Here is a 12,885-nt window from a genome sequence, read left to right on the forward strand (position 1 = left end):
TGATAGCGTGTGTGCTAGCATGAGTACTTCACGAACTCTACGGCGAGTGGAGAGGGCGCAGAGAGAATTGTAACATCCTTAACTCGGTTATTGAACCAATCTTTTTGTGATTGGGGATCTAATTGAGCAGTTTGTCTGTTGTAATGGTTTCAACCTGAAAGTCCATTATTACTACATCATTATATGCTCTTGTGAGACCAAAAGCAATAAATGAAGAGGTCGCGATAACCTTCAAAACGTGACATTTGGCCGACGATGTTCATACAAGAAACTGCGAAGCCTTTTATTAACTCAAAACAATAGATTTCTTGAATGAACGTAATACTTACATACAGAGGAAGCGACAGTCGAGAAATTAGCCTGAATCACGCCTATTAAATACATGTATTGTTAGTAAGAATACCGGAAGTTGATACATGCAATACCAACGACAATCATCCAAAGTGAGTTTCATCGCTACACATGAACAAACGCCCGAATATGATTAATGGCCATTACACGCCTACAGCACAGGAAAAAGGAGTGAATCTGTTACCTTGAACGCTTGTGCTGATAGCCTTTTTTAAGGGAAGACTAAAGTCTAAACCATAGACCCGAGGATCTATGTCTAAACTTCATAGACTGAAACGGGGGATATGACAGGACGTCCACGCTGTATTTTCCCGGCAGGATGGCTCGTTCGCCGTTTGCAGAGAGGATGTATATCGTTCACTGAAGTGCTAACTTCGATCGACGTTTTGTAGGGAAAACGACATGATATGCCTCGGTTACCCTTTGAATGCCATGCTTCTACACTGAAACGATGAATGAAGTTGAACGGGGATATAGTATTGAAGAAATGCATACTAACACGAATGGTTTTTGGGACGAGCCTTGTCAAGACTTTCTAATTTGAATACGTCATAGCTGGCCATGGTTGGCTTTACAGACCACGCGATTGGCTAATTTCAAATGCTCATTAACATGGGAACCTCTGGAGCGTGCCTGTCCTTCAAAGCGAGTAAAATCATTATACAACGACGTGAAAATCGCGGTTTTCCAGCGATTTTCGAGATGTGAGGTAAAGTACACCCATTAGCTTTGTTATGTCTATTTGAGGTCTCGTCATGCTACTTTTAACTCGATCACTCGTGAATAGAGTGTTATTTTAGGGCTCAGAAATTGGAATGCATGAGCTGGACGGGTGCTGAAGTTGCACCCCTTGTGTAAGTGTATGAGGAGAGTGTACGTTAGCAGACAGTGGAATTGGGCCAAGTAATGATAGTGTCTTTGTAGCGTTTCTTATGACATCTACGTTACGTTTAAAACATTAACAACAACACAACAGTTATGCTCGTTGAATTTTATTGGTCAAAAACTACAAAACAACAACAACGCGACAAATAAACATAAGCAACAATACACACAACAACAACAAAAAACAACCCGATGTCTTGGTACCCTGTGTACAAACTACCAAACAGCAATCTACAGTCGATGTTTGGAAGCCAAAATGTATGCACCTAGCACACACGGACATGGATGGATAGTGCAAGACTCAGAGTTATTAATCCAGTGGATGACACTCCCCCTGCACCAGATACTGTCATCAACTTTGTAAGCTGTAAATGCAAGAAATCTAGATGCTCATCAAGATGTTCGTGTAGTTCGTGTTCGTGATACTATTTTGGGGTAATTTTGTCATTTTGGTCAAAATATCTTTAACAGTATTTTCTTTTTAAAGCCCCTGGACAGACAGCTTTTATATTGCCACACAGACGTACAAGATAACAATAGTTAGATATGTTGGAAATTGTCCTGAAATATAAAAACTTGTATTTTAAAGACAATTTTGTCATTTTGGTCAAGAAAACTTGGTTTCAAAAATTACTTGTCTGATTGGTATCAAAGGCACAAGGGATGTTATTAGATTAATCTTCTGCCAAAAGTGTTTTAAAACCCCCAAATTTGTACATTTTAGGTAATTTTCCCAGTTTGTGACCTTAAATGACCTACACCAACCCGGGATATGTTGTGAGAGAGTTTCGAATGCTGTGAACATAATTTTGTCATATTTTGTATCAATTTGTAGCTTCTATAAGGCATAATTGCCCCAAAATAGTAATTTTCCTAATTTTGTTATAATGTCAACAAATTGGAAGAGTAACACCCTAGCAAACATCCAACTCAAATTTGAGAGCGATTGGGCTTGCGGTTTCAGAGAAGAAGAATTTTTAGTAAAAAAGAGAAAAAATAACCAAACAATTCAGCAAAAATACAAAATTTAGGATATCTGCACAATATTCGTAAAACTGTATAAGGTTCACCTAAGTTACTTGCACAAAAATTTTCAAAGCAAGTTCTTGAGTTATTACATCTTTACTATTTTCACATTTTGTAAGCTCATTTGCATAATTTTGTCGATGCAGACTTCATTTGAACAAAATCCCATCTATTGCCCAGGATGCATTAACACACTAAATACCAAACTAAAATGTGCAGCGGTTTGCGTGTTTTTGATGTTAACAGACATACTGTACGTACGTACATACTTAATTACATACATACATACATACGTTCATACATGCACAAAAACATACTGACGCCATCGACTTCAGCTTATACAATAACCTTATATTGGTATACCAATTGTGAGCTAAAATTAAAGATTTCATCACATTCCAATATATCACACTAAGATACCCACTTGGAACCTGTATACAGGCATCAGACAAGTAGTTTTTTTAAAAACACATATTTTGACCAAAAATGGCAAAATTAGCACAAAAAATACAAAATTGCAGATTTCATCATATATTCAATATATCATATTTGGTTTATCTGTAGAAACCTCTATACCAAATATCGAATCTGTCAGATGAGCGGTTTTATGTAAAAAGGCTTTGACCTTAAATGACAAAAAAAAAAATTCCTTTAAAATACTGATTTGCATATTTCATCACAATTTGAACAAATCTAAGTTGGGTTATCCCTAGGGACCTGTATACCAAATAACAAACCTCTTGACCAGCTGTTATGAACAAGAAAATGTTTTACCAAAAACGCCTTTTTGAGCTTATTTGCATATTTTCAACAATATCAAACACATAAAAAAATAGTTTCTCATAATCATATTTTCATCTACACAACAAATAAGCAGCGGTTTTCAAGATATTTGATTGGACAAACGCCTTACAAACGGACATACATACATGCGTGCATGCAAACAGACAGACAGACATACAGACATACAGACATACACATACACACACACACACACACACACACACACCACACACACACCTAACCACACCCCCCCCCACACACACACATACATACATACATACATACATACATACATACATACATACATACATACATACATACATACATACATACATACATACATATATACATACATACATACAGACTGATGCTGGACGTCAGACGGATACCCATCCCAATAGCTTCTATAGACTATAGTCTATAGTAGCTAAAAATAACAACGTCATTATTTGCCTTCAGACGTGTTACATTACATAAAGTAACACGAATGAATCACTTCAACACTGCAACAAATTTTCATAGCTTATTTTCCATATTAATTCTACAAATGATTATTGACAAAAACCTTACAAATAGCAAGTAGAGGAATATTTCTCAACCAGACCACTTGATATTCAGGTATCATCAAAAGAACATCGAAAATGTATTAAGTAAATTTATTGTCCCTGTCCTCACTTTCATATTCATTAACACAATCATTGCAGGCTGAAAGTCTGAAAAAAGATGTTAAGTGTATAGCAAAAGTGTTTGCACAGCCACATTTTTAAGTAATGTCATTTATTAAATATGAAAATAAACTCACAGATTGTACGTGCCTCTAAGGTGTTTGATGATGACAGCAATCAGTTCAGTTGCAAATCAATTATAATTATGTTTTCTTCGAACTATGTTCATTTAATGTTCTTTATATTATTCATGATCGGAGTTTTGAACTATCAACAAGCTATTTTAAAAGGTACAGTACTCCCTTACATTAGATCAGTACTTCATCAAGAACTCATAATTGTTACCAACATTATATTCAAATAATGTGGTGATCAAGATAAATATTCCTACCTTGCTGAGGAGAGAATGATTGATGAGAAGATACATCTTTAATAAAGCCAGTTGAATGTCTATGTGGAGGTGACAGAGTTGGTGCAACTGCAACAAAAACAGGAGTCAATGACAAATTGTAATCAGCTTTACAAATGAATAGGTATGTAAAGCTTATGCTGTTTTGGAGTCTCGTGGTCTACCTTCATCATATTGTAGAACTGTATACAGAAGAAAAGACCACGGCGTTACATCTACCTATTTAACGATGTTGATGTCATGCTCTAGATTTAGTTGTGCTATTATTTAAAGAGACAAGAATGTGAGATAGATATATTAATGTCAATAACAGACAACACTATATTGGTTATAATTTACAAACTGTTGAATACTTTCAAAGCTCCTTAGAGACATACCGGTATACAGGTCAAAGCTGCTCTTTACACAACAAAAATTCTCCACTGACGTGCACCTACAAATCAAATATAATTGAAACTTGCACACTTATCTAAAAAACATGTAATTATCTATACATTTTAATTTAAAACAAAACTCTATCTATTCCTTCAGTCATAATGGAAATATGCTCAATAGAAGCAGACAAACCAAACAAGGCAATATTACTCGACAATAAGGTCAAAATGAGAAAAAGCGAATGAGAGTATAAGAATACAGCAAAACCACTACACTAAGGCATTAATAATTTTACCAACAAGTTTTGACCAGAATTTTCACACTAGTTTTGAAGGATAAAGTCCTACAGCCCGCATAATTGCAAATTTCTGTTTTAAACATGCAAGACATTGACATACTTACTATGGTCATTGATAAGTATTGGATGCAGCAAGGCTAATTTTCAAGATATTGAATGAAGAAAATAATGTATTGTAACTCTCAAAATTGTACAAAATTATTAACTAGTATGGACCACGTTGGACTTACATTTCTTCAAACTTTGGGGTTACATTTAATCACAAGTAACTTACTTATCCTTACCTTCCTTTTTAAAATGCTGATGATTTTCTCTGTCTAAATCAATGATTACATCCACTCTCGCCATAAATCTGCCATACGCTTATCTAATTCTTTTATTTTATCTGGCCTATTTGTATCCATGATTTGCCTTATCTCGAGCTCAAAAAGTGTTTTGCGTTGTTAATTAGCATATCTTTTTTACTAATTTTTACTAAATTTGAATGAAATAAGTCCAGGCTTGCCTGGATAATCACTTTGAACAAGTAGGCGAAGAGTGCATGGAAGCCAGTCCTCTGTCTGCCCAGATTCCCCATTAGACTTCATCGGTAGGAACTAGTTAGCAACAAATTAGCCAGTGGAGAATAGGACATTAAAACTTTTGGTAAATTAATGACATTCAAGATAAAATTAAGAAATCTGATAGGTCTTTATATAAACAAAGTGATGTAAACAATATGACTAACCATAGAATTCTAAAATATATCATGGTGGACATAGATCACACAACCTGGATATTGGAAATGCCTACACATGACATTCATAAAATGATAGATATATCTGACATATTTAATTTTTGTTATGCCGAAGTTGCCTTATATTTAGAGATTATTAACCATTATTGTACATCTACTATTGAAACACTAGAATTTTGATTGCGCAAAAAAGCCGTATGGAACGCCTGTTCCATAATGTATACGGTTTCCAGGCCCTCCATCCCCTGCATCTGTATCTGCGCTTTCATTGTTAAACGGTTTCAAAGGGCCAATTGGACGAGTGCCAGAACATGTCTTGCGCACGCTCTGTACGTACGTGTGTAGTGCACAGACTTTCCAGAACTTGCAAAAGCGCATCCGAGATAGCATTGTACACTTGCACTATAAATCAGATACCGTTCTCATTACTCTACAAGAATCTAGTGCATACATACAGTACAGATCAGGAATAGCTTTCCATCTGTGCTAGCCCGACGCCAGTGCTGCGCTTACACACTGTAACGCATGCGTTGGCCCTGCGTTAGCACCTAACTAGCCTGTGTTTCATTGTAGCGCACACAAACAATTATTGTAGGACACCTTGACAGAGATTTCAAGGACAGGACAATGAACTCATTGACACAATCTGCTATCATATTCAACAATGTTGCAATAGTGTTGCATGTTTTGCTCATGATGCTTTGGCGAAATTCTTAGTGTTACTCAGAATTCAATACAAATACTGTATACATGCAAGGTCAGTGACCTTGTGTAGTATGTTTCCACCGTCAAATTTTATGTGTGGCTTGACGGTACCCTTACCAAATGACAAAGTGAAAACTAGTTTATAGCATGCCAGATTCATAAACAGTTCATGATAGTTGGAAATCAATATGCACAAAAGGTTACAAATAGCAGCTAAAGTGTTTATGCCCAAGGACAATTCTTTTTGTGCTGTGTATACATATACCAAACATGTTTTTTAGCATTCATGTTTGAAACAGGTAAGTCTGAGAGCAGATTCCAGGTCATGCACTGTTTACATGAGAGTAATATGTTTAATAAATGCGTATTTGTGACTTAGGTTTTTTTTTTTTTTTTTCTAAAGGGCAGTTTTATAAAATAAATCACATCTTATCTGAAGTGACCTGCATACAAAATATCGTAGCTATCAGAATCATATTTTTGAGAAACACTTTTTTTTACCAAAAAATTGTAAAAATTGCCCAAAATAACAAAATTGTAGATGTCATCATTATTTGAAAGCATCACACATTTATTATCCCTATGAACCTGCATACCAAGTATCTAAGCTATAAGGCAAGCAGTTTGGCGAAAACAATTGTTTGACCACAATTGAAAAAAATTATCTTGAAAATAGAAATTTATGTATTTCTGCACAATGTGAACAAATCTGAAAAAGCTCCTTATAGACCTATATCTATCAAATATCAAAGCTATGTGACTTGCAGGTTTTGAAGATTTTTTAAGATTATTAGAACAAAAATGACAAAAATTGCCTTAAAATACAGATATACAAATTTCACCTTGATTAGAACAAACCTAACTGAGGTCACACCAAGTGAACTGCATATCGAATTTCAAAGCAATCAGACATGGGGCTTTAGAGAAGATTTTTTTTTACCAAAGACGGCGGAGCTAATTAAAGAAGCGAATGTATGCAGTTGCTCAACTGTGCTTTCTTTGACATATTTGTTCATCTTGTATCTGGGGGGTTTGACCAAAATTAAATCACATAACATTGATAATTTTGAGCGGTAAAAAAAATGTCATGTTTGTTTGTAAACATTCATTTTTAAATTTACGACACATAATCACGAGCACTGGACCAATAAGATCTTCATATATTTTGTTTTCGTTTTCAACATAGTGACTTGAAAGCAGTTACTTCAGAGTTTAAAAACTATGTGGTTAATTGTCAACCGCATGACACAAACACATTGAGTTTCAGTAGTGAGAAAAATATTCAGTCGAGATAGAGCCTTTGCTAAATTCACGGCCACTCTACGTTATAGCAAGCTTATAGGCTTACTTACTTCCGGGTTTACAAGAATGCCTCGCTGCAAAACTAAAGTTTGCTTAAATTCGATTCCCTTAAGCTTAACGAAGTATTAGTTTCTGGTAGACTTTAAAAGCATCTTGAGTAACATTAACGAAATATTTCAAGGATGGACGCACGAAATACGTTAGGTTTGTACCTACTCTAAGCTCATGGTACAGCTCTGTAATCATGACTCTGTAATCAAGAAATCATGACTTTGGTGTTTTGTGAGAACGATTCAGACGTCAGAAATGAGTTGAGTCTGTGAAGTTCCATTTTAGGGGTGGACCATTTGATATCCTGGGGGGGGGGAGCTTGGAAGATTTGGGGGAAAAAAAGATGCCAGATGGAGTTGCTCGAAAAAAAAATGTGGCTTTAAGTGGGTGATGGAAAAACAATTATGGACCATTGCGACTCGGAAAATAAATTTCTTGGCAATTTTTCGATGCACACTGCAGCATCAATAAAAATCAAGCAGTAGCTCTGGAGTTTTATAAAGCATAAACCATTTCAAGCTTGAGGAACAAAAACTTAGAATTTATTAAACGAGGTACTGAAATAAATACACAAACAAAAACTCTGAAAAATTGTCAAAAGTTACAGCTACTATCACTGTAGCTTTCAGCAACTGAAAACAAGAACTGAAATTGCTCACCAGTGTTTGCCAGAAATGTGTAAATCTGAATGTATGTATTTTGTCCAAATACCACAAGAAGAGAGACAGCCTGCCATGAACTGGGTCAAGTGGACTCAGTCAGTCAAGTGGACTGTTCAACTTGCTAAAATCACTCAAACCAGGACACTTGTCAGACAATGACATATTTTTTTCAAGCACAAGTAAATGCCATAAATGTACATGATTTTACAAATATATGTAGGATACCATCATCTCTTCTGATGACACCAGTGATGTTCTCAGAAAAGTTTTCACTGTAAGTTTGTTCAATGCTTAGGGAGCCGTCATTATTTATGGCCTGGGGGTCGGAGGAATCTGAGGGGGGTCACTCAAAAAATTGAAAGCTACAAGGGGGGGGTTGCTCAAAAAGTGGAGAACAAGAAGGGGGGCTACTCAATTTTGTTGATATGTACTGAAGCATTTAGTGAAGTTATGAATTAATAGAACAATAATAGTAAAGAACAGCAATATATATGCTTGAGATATGTATGTTCATACCCGGTATATGTACACACACACAAACACATATATATATATATATATATATATATATATATATATATATATATATATATATACACACACACACACACACACACACACACACACACACACATATATATATATATATATATATATATATATATATATATATATATATACAATAAATATGAGATCACATCAAGTATGTTTGGTACCTATTACTCGAGTTTCACGCATACATGCGATCGTCAGATAGGTAGATTTTATTGTGTGAAATTTGCTTCAGGTGCTTACATATAAGTGTCAGGTTGGGTCAAACACTTTGGTGTTGTGGGTTGGATTGAAATTTGACAAGTAAAATTTGTTTTCGTGTCGGCACTTTGAGACCAACTCGGAACGCTTGTTTAAAAGGCTAGATTTATCTGCATTGATTATGAATAGCTTCTCTGTAAGGCAAAGGTTGCATTTCTTTGACACATTTGAGTAACTACTTGCTTTTGATAGGATTGACCATGAGATTTCAAGTGACAGACATATTTTGACAATTCTGTGCTGTTGGCATATGCCTTACTTCGAAAAGATTGGACATGATTTGCATAGCGTGTTATAAATGTGTTGTCAGTTAGACCGATGTAATGTTTCGCCTCATTGGCATCGCTTGTAACAGTAGCTTTATAGATTATGGATTTAGACTGGCATGCCCCTGGAGTGGGCAATTGGTCTTGATGCGGCACTTACATACATCAGTGGGTTTTCTATCATTTCGCTGAATGACCCGTTTGCTGTGTGATTTTATAATGCTGCCCATGTTGTGCATGCAGCTGTAGCTTAATTTAAGTGTATTTCTGTTAAGAACTTTATGTAATTTACAATCCTTTGGGAAATGTTTCTCAAGGAGACGGAATAATTCCTTTCCGACGTTGGTTTTCACACTCTTACTGTAGGGTGGGTTGTACCATGTAATTCTACGCTGTCTGCTCCTTGTTTTCTTTACCGGCTTGTCAACACGTGTGTAATTTAGCTGGTCATCGTACCCACTGGCCTTAAGTGCTTCACTGTAAATATCACTGCATGCCTTGTTGAACAGAATCTCATCGCTGGATATGGCGGAGATGCGCTTTCCAACTGTATCGGGGATGTGTTTAATTATGGAGGGAGGATGGTTGGATTTCTTATTGACATATATCGTGTTGTCGTTAGGTTTTCTGTATGGGTAGTGTTGGCCGTTGCTCAAGTTTAGAGTTATGTCAAGGAAGTTCACGATACTTCTGTTTACATCGATGGTTACTTTCAGGCCGAGGTCATTGAACGTCTTTGATAAGTCCTTTTTCATTCTGTCTGCTTTTCTGCCAGTGGCGTTCTTGATTACACCTAATATTGTAATATTGCTCTGCATTCCTGCATCGAGCACTTTACCCCTCTGAGAAGATACAAACAAGTTTTGGTACATATATATATATATATATATATATATATATATATCATAATACATGTGGTTTCAAGTAGAAACTAAAATCTCATTACACTATGTGTTTCACCTTATTGTGATCTTCAGACAAGAATGATCAGCTATTCGAAGTGGCAAGCCTTATGTTAGAGGCAAGTACTGAGTACATTTTTCAGTATTTCCTGATATTGATATACTTGCCTGATCATTCTTGAGAAACATCTGCTTTCTATATTCTACATTGTATAGGTTACCGATAGGGGAAAATGTGTAAAGCAAGCTAATTCTGATTCTATAAAGTTTAAAACCAGTGGAATGCCTTGATAACAAACCCATCTTTTATTGCAGGAAAATAATAATAAATAATTAATGTGAATAAATATGTATGTCTGTTGCTATTTTTGATTTAAAAAAAAATGTAATCTTCATTGAAATCAGTGAACTTGAATATAAGTTATGGAATACTGAAAAAATCTGAAAAAATACTCCCCAAGTGACACCAAATAACACTATTTTAATCTCAATTTTTCAAAAGCTCCAACGGCACGAGGGGGACACCCCCCTCTGACCTCCCCCTTGTGCAGTCCCTTGTGGTGCTTTTGCACCACATTTTTCCCCCTCTTGTAAAAAATCCTACAGACAACACTGCATGTCATCAGACCACTGGATATAGACCTGTACATCACCCCCTGTCACGGCAATGGAACCTCTTCCGACACTGCAGACCTGTACCACAGGGTTTAATCAAGGTCTGTAAGGGTCTATCACAGCAGCAATCATTTTACTGTATTTATATTTAACTTTCCAATTTTTTATTTTTTTTTGGGGGGGGGTCCCTCAAATTTCTGTAGCAGAGAGGGGGGGGGGGTAACTCAAACGCGTCATGGTTGGCAGGGGGGGTTACTCGAAATTTGGAGTTTCTAAAGCAATTCCTCCGAACCCCCCCCCCCTAGGCCGTAAATAATGACGGCTCCCTTAATGTAGAACTCAGTAATCAGGTTGTTTGATTTGTATTTTCAGTGTGTTACCCATGGTATAAATAAGATCTATAAACTGATATTTTTGTAAAGTGAATCAAAAATGTACATGTATTTACATATCTTTATTTAGTTTCTTGAATACAGTCTGTGTGCGATAGATTAGCATCTTGTTACTGGGTGTGAAAAACCTAGCAAACAAACATTGAAATTTGGTAACAAAAAATATATCTCGAAGAAGGAAAGTGAAAAAAAAGTTGCCAGTATATGCCCTTTAAAAAAAATAATTCATGGTGAAGCAGGTGGGAAGAAAAATAATGGCTCTCCACCAATCTTCCGAGCCCCCCCCCCAGGATATCAAATGGTCCAACCCTTAGCGGATTACTTTGCATGTCCTGGAAGACTGGCGATTCGAGACCTTCACTACAAGTATGTCCCGATGATTGTGTGAGGTGAGGCCAATGGTTGACAAGAATTCAAATGTTGCGATGTAAATTATGGTAGCAGAATGATGACAAAAACCACCTTTGATGCCATCTACATTACTCAGGGTAAGCGTTGCTATAGCCCTGCGTAAAGGTCTGTGTGTTCCCGGCGTTGTACGGCCTCCAGCACAGCCCTGCAGTGGTCTATGGAAATAACAGGGGTCTTGCAGTGAGATTCAAAATGGCGATCTCCATGGGTAAACAAATTGTCGACAGTCGAGTACGTTATGTTTCAGAAAACGAGCAGTTTTGGACGTTAGGAGAAGTTAATCGCATCTTTTCTTGGGTCGGTTAGGAGGTAAAGGTAGGCAGGGAAAAGATTTTGCCCAGATAGAGCAGAATTTCGGCAAAAAAGACCATTTTTTTGTTACGGTCCCGATCTGGGCCGCAGAGACCCTTGTTATCTCCATAGACCGATGCAAGGCTGTGGTGAAGGCCGTATAACGCCGAGAACACACAGACTTGTACGCAGGGCTAGTGTAGCTAAATCATTTATATATCTGTGTTATTATAATCTGCATTGGCAAAACTCAGTCGAATTGTGGCTAATTTTTTATGGTTGTAATTTGGGGGCAATTTTTAGCGTTTTTGGTCAAAATATCATTTTGTTTTGAAAATTTATATGCATGTTACTTGGGTTGACCTCTGTCAGATTTATTAAAATTCGTGGTGAAATTTATATATCTGTATTTTTTGGCAATTTTCTCTTATTGTTTTTGCTCTGCTGTCAAGGACTCAGAGCTTATCAAATAGGCTATTAAATTTTCGGTTGTCATCTGTCCATTTGTCGTCTGTCAACAATTGCCTTCTCCTCTGAAACCGCAAGTCCAATTGCTTTGAAATTTGATAATTATCCACTTTGGGTGACTTCACTGCTCATGTAAGCACAAGTCAAATTCCAAAGCTGGCTATCACCACAGTAGAGGGGCTGTGCTATCACCGTGTGTTGATCAAAGGCCGATGATAGGGGCAGAGTAGTTTTTGAAAGACGAGATATGACAGAGTATTTCCCGAGAATTCATAATCTTAACAGAAAATCAGGCTACAAAAATAACAAAATTGTTTGTCAATGGCCGATCATGCATTTACTGTTTCCCGTAAATTTTCATTTTTGTTCTTAATTTATGAACGTTATGAGCGACAGCGAGAGCACAGATAGATGATAGCTTAATATCATTTTTGTAGACCTAATATTTCATTTTAGAGCTTGCAAATTTTGTCAGTATA

General features: G+C 36.4%; 1 protein-coding gene across 2 annotated transcripts in view; it reads right to left on the bottom strand.

Annotated features, from left to right (window-relative positions):
* The window catches only part of LOC139124124 (uncharacterized), a 276,954-nt gene that overhangs the window by 170,252 nt on the left and 93,817 nt on the right, over positions 1-12,885 (bottom strand). For both annotated transcript variants that reach the window (XM_070690267.1, XM_070690268.1), the window contains exon 6: positions 4,102-4,188. The gene's annotated coding sequence lies outside the window, so the exon portion shown is untranslated. The remainder of the gene's footprint in view (positions 1-4,101; positions 4,189-12,885) is intronic.

Source organism: Ptychodera flava (assembly GCF_041260155.1).
Source record: "Ptychodera flava strain L36383 chromosome 23 unlocalized genomic scaffold, AS_Pfla_20210202 Scaffold_23__1_contigs__length_28996876_pilon, whole genome shotgun sequence".
Taxonomy (NCBI): Eukaryota; Metazoa; Hemichordata; class Enteropneusta; family Ptychoderidae; genus Ptychodera; species Ptychodera flava.